Genomic DNA, 5,168 nt, shown 5'->3' with positions numbered 1-5,168 from the left:
GCCCATCCCCAGTCGAATGGACAAGCTGATAGAGCAAACAGATTGATTCTCAAAGGACTGAAACCCCGATTGACGCGTGACCTCAAGCATGCAACAGGCGCCTGGGTCGATGAACTTCCATCAGTGCTTTGGGGATTGAGGACAACTCCTAATTGGTCGACTGGTCGAACTCCATGCTTCTTAGTCTATGGGGCTGAAGCTGTGCTTCCGAGTGACTTGCTTCACAATGCACCCCGAGTCGAACTTTTCTCAGAAGATGAAGCAGAATAGGCTCGGCAAGATGCAGTTGATCTCCTGGAAGAGGAAAGAGAGATGGCCCTGATCCGGTCGACCATTTATCAGCAAGACCTGCGTCGATTCCACGCCAGAAACATGAGGGGTCGAGCATTTCAAGAGGGAGACTTGGTTCTTCGAGTGGATCAGCAGAAACCACACAAGCTCGCTCCTGCTTGGGAAGGCCCCTTCATCGTCACCAAAGTGCTCCACAACGAATCATATCGCCTCTACAATGTCGAGCACAATAAAGACGAGCCACGCGCTTGGAATGCGGAGCTGCTCCGCGCGTTTTATACTTAAGCATTCAGACTGTTGAGATGTAATAAGAAATACCTTCTAGTTTGATTATCAAAGACACAGTTTTACAGTCTCCTAATGATTGTTGTTCCTTTTTTATATGTTCTAAATCCCCCAGTGGGTGTCTTAGATGCGAATCCGCTTTGCCTAAGTTTCAAAAAAGAAAATCCTGCCGAGTGAAGAGCAAGCCTCTCACTCGGAGGCTTAGCTGTGAATCCGTTTCGCCTAAGTTTGAAAAATCCTACCGAGTGATGAGCAAGCCTCTAACTCGGGGGCTTAGCTGCAGTCCAGTACTCGCCTAAGTTTGAAAAATCCTACCGAGTGATGAGCAATCCTCTCACTCGGGGGCTTAGCTGCAGTCCAGTACTCGCCTAAGTTTGAAAAATCCTACCGAGTGGTGAGCAACCCTCTCACTCGGAGGCTTAGCTGCAGTCTAGTACTCGCCTAAGTTTGAAAAATCCTACCGAGTGGTGACCAATCCTCTCACTCGGGGGCTTAGCTGTATTCCAGTACTCGCCTAAGTTTAAAAAATCCTACCAAGTGGTCAGCAATCCTCTCACTCGGAGGCTTAGCTGCAGTCCAGTACTCGCCTAAGTTTGAAAAATCCTATCGAGTGGTGAGCAACCCTCTCACTCGGAGGCTTACCTGCAGTCCAGTACTCGCCTAAGTTTAAAAAATCCTACCGAGTGGTGAGCAAGCCTCTCACTCGGGGGCTTAGCTGCAGTCCAGTACTTGCCTAAGTTTAAAAAATCCTACCGAGTGGTGAGCAACCCTCTCGAGGCTTAGCTGCAGTCCAGTACTCGCCTAAGTTTCAAAAAAGAAAATCCTACCGAGTGAAGAGCAAGCCTCTCACTCGGAGGCTTAGCTGCGAATCCGTTTCGCCTAAGTTTGAAAAATGCTATCGAGTGGTGAGCAACCCTCTCACTCGGAGGCTTAGCTGCAGTCCAGTACTCGCCTAAGTTTGAAAAATCCTACCGAGTGGTGAGCAACCCTCTCACTCGGAGGCTTAGCTGCTGTCCAGTACTCGCCTAAGTTTAAAAAATCCTACCGAGTGGTGAGAAAGCCTCTCACTCGGGGGCTTAGCTGCAGTCCAGTACTTGCCTAAGTTTGAAAAATCCTACCGAGTGGTGAGCAACCCTCTCACTCGGAGGCTTAGCTGCAGTTGAGTACTCGCCTAAGTTTGAAAAATCCTACCGAGTGGTGAGCAACCCTCTCACTCGGAGGCTTAGCTGCAGTCCAGTACTCGCCTAAGTTTTAAAAATCCTACCGAGTGGTGACCAATCCTCTCACTCGGGGGCTTAGCTGTATTCCAGTACTCGCCTAAGTTTAAAAAATCCTACCAAGTGGTCAGCAATCCTCTCACTCGGAGGCTTAGCTGCAGTCCAGTACTCGCCTAAGTTTGAAAAATCCTATCGAGTGGTGAGCAACCCTCTCACTCGGAGGCTTACCTGCAGTCCAGTACTCGCCTAAGTTTAAAAAATCCTACCGAGTGGTGAGCAAGCCTCTCACTCGGGGGCTTAGCTGCAGTCCAGTACTTGCCTAAGTTTAAAAAATCCTACCGAGTGGTGAGCAACCCTCTCGAGGCTTAGCTGCAGTCCAGTACTCGCCTAAGTTTCAAAAAAGAAAATCCTACCGAGTGAAGAGCAAGCCTCTCACTCGGGGGCTTAGCTCCAGTCCAGTACTCGCCTAAGTTTAAAAAATCCTACCGAGTGGTGAGCAACCCTCTCACTCGGAGGCTTAGCTGCAGTCCAGTACTCGCCTAAGTTTAAAAAATCCTACCAAGTGAGGAGCAACCCTCTCACTTGGGGGCTTAACTGCAGTCCAGTACTCGCCTAAGTATAAAACACGTTCTGAGTGAGAACCGATCTTCTCGCCCGGGGAATTGGCCACACGCTCCATCCTGATCCGCAAGGACGACGAGGTGCAGGTCGGCTGCGACCTTCTCCTCAGAGCTACGCCATAAGTACAATGTGCGCCCCATCCCGATCCGCAAGGACGACGAGGTGCAGGTCGACTACGACCTTCTCCTCAGAGCTACGCCATAAGTACAATGAGTGCTCCATCCCGATCCGCGAGGGCGATGAGGTGCAGGTCGACTGATTATCTTCTCCTTAGAGCTGCATCGCAAGTACAAAGACTATTTAGAGTGAAGAAACAAGTTCCACTCAAAGGCAAACACAAACATATTCATAGATAAACCAAGTTCAGGTAAATCCTAAGGTTCCAGACCACGGATTAAAGTACTCGGGCATCAGGCCCGAAGGAGTTTAACGATTACAAAATCACTCGGCATTCTGAGGCAAATTTAAGGCAAGGCATAAAGTTTGTTCACTCCGCAGGAGGAGGGCTAGCAGGCTCGACGAACTCGTCCAGATCAATTCCGTCAGCAATCTGAGTGGCAGCAGCAATGAAGGTTTCCATGAAGGATTGGAAGTCATGCCTTTTAGTATTGGCAACCTTGATCGCCGCCAGCTTCTCATCTCGGGCTTTCTTGCAGTGGACACGAACCAGCGACAGAGCCACGTCAGCACCGCATCGGGCAGAAGACTTCTTCCATTCCTGCACTTGACCAGGGACCTCATTGAGTCGAGCCATCAGAGACTCGAGGTCATTTTGAAGCGTCGCCCCTGGCCAGAGTGCTGTGTCGATGCGCAACACTGCAACTTTTAGTCGAGCAAGGTAATCGACAACACCAGCGACACGGGATTCCAGTCGGAGCACGTTCATGGCAGCTTCGTCCTTCACAGGAGAGAGGATGGGGTCCAAGCTTGTCTCAATCTGCCCAGTCTCTTCCTCAAAGTTCTGGCAAAATTCTACACAACACAATACAACAATGAGTCAATGGTTATATATCGAGTCGACAACAACAAATCAGTCGGACAAAGGAAAGCACCTTCAAGCATGACGAACAGCTTCTTGGAAAGACCTCCCAGATAATTCTCCAAGTCATCTCTCTTGCGGGCGATGTCTTCCACCTTGTCGGTCAGGGCCCTCCCGTCCTTCTTCAGACGAGTCGCCTCCTTGTTGGCATCATCCAGGGCAGTCTTCAGCTTGGCGTCCTCTTCCTCCAGTTTGCCGACTGAAGCCAGCTTCTGGTCGGCGAGTGCAGTTTTCTCTTCGGCTGCTTTCTGCACGGCTGCAAGGTCCAGATCCTTCTTCGCCAGAGCCTGGTTCATTGTTTCTGAAAGAAATGACGCTTGGTTCAGGAAAAGCAAATAACACCCAGTTCAGAAACAAATCAGTCGATAAGTTTTTTCGTACCAGCGGCTTCGTCCTTGGCCTTCTACAAGTTTGTATTGGCTAGCTCCAGATCGAGATTGAGCTGAATCTGCTTCTGCTCAAGGTCAGCAAAACAAGCTCCAAGTTCACAGGATTTCTATAATCAAAGGACGGTCAGTCGACAGATGAAAAGATTGGTTACTTCAGAGCAATAGAGTGATAAATCCAACAAGTTCCAAGACTGCTGCCGTATCAAACATCCAACAGCAGTCTCGGGGACTACACCCAGTGGGTGCACTTAGCGTGCCCCCACTGGTTCAGTTTCCACTCGACAAAGTCCGTCTAGTCCGAGTGTAAAAAAGAAGAAGAGGAAAGTTGTTTTCAGACCACAGTCGACTGCCCGCAGTCGACTACGGTCTCGGGGACTACACCCAGTGGGTGCACTCAGCGTGCCCCCACTAGTTCAAGTTCCACTCGACAAGCTAAAGGGTCAGTCGGTGATCAACCAACCTGGACGTTGCTCTGGAGAGCTGAGCTGGCGTCGTAAGAAGATTGGCTGGCCTCCCGGACCACCTTCATCTGCTCCATCATGAGGCCCGCCTGGCGTATAGCCTCCTTCGCAGCACCCACTTGGTCCTCTGGGATGTGATGTGCAGTAAAGAGTGAAGATGGATCGGCTGGAGTCTGCGCAGTCGACTGATGACCCACAAGTATAGGGGATCTATCACAGTCATTTCGATAAGTAAGAGTGTCGAACCCAACGAGGAGCAAAAGGAAATGACAAGCGGTTTTCAGTAAGGTATTCTCTGCAAGCACTGGAATTATCGGTAACAGATAGTTTTGTGATAAGGTAATTTGTAACGGGTAGCAAGTAACAAGTATAAAGTGCAACAAGATGGCCCAATCCTTTTTGTAGCAAAGGACAAGCCTGGACAAACTCTTATATAGAGAAAAGCGCTCCCGAGGACACATGGGAATTATCATCAAGCTAGTTTTCATCACGCTCATATGATTCGCGTTCGGTACTTTGATAATTTGGTATGTGGGTGGACCGGTGCTTGGGTGCTGTCCTTACATGGACAAGCATCCAACTTATGATTAACTCCTATTGCAAGCATCCGCAACTACAAAAGAAGTATTAAGGTAAACCTAACCATAGCATGAAACATATGGATCCAAATCAGCCCCTTACGAAGCAACGTATAAACTAGGGTTTAAGCTTCTGTCACTCTAGCAACCCATCATCTACTTATTACTTCCCAATGCATTCCTCTAGGCCCAAATAATGGTGAAGTGTCATGTAGTCGACGTTCACATGACACCACTAGAGGAGAGACAACATACATCTCATCAAAATATCGAACGAATACCAAATT

The sequence above is a fragment of the Aegilops tauschii genome, chromosome 4, assembly GCF_002575655.3.
Source record: "Aegilops tauschii subsp. strangulata cultivar AL8/78 chromosome 4, Aet v6.0, whole genome shotgun sequence".
In the NCBI taxonomy this organism is placed as follows: Eukaryota; Viridiplantae; Streptophyta; class Magnoliopsida; order Poales; family Poaceae; genus Aegilops; species Aegilops tauschii.
The sequence above is the reverse complement of the archived record's forward strand: the minus strand, read 5'-3'. Positions refer to the sequence as shown.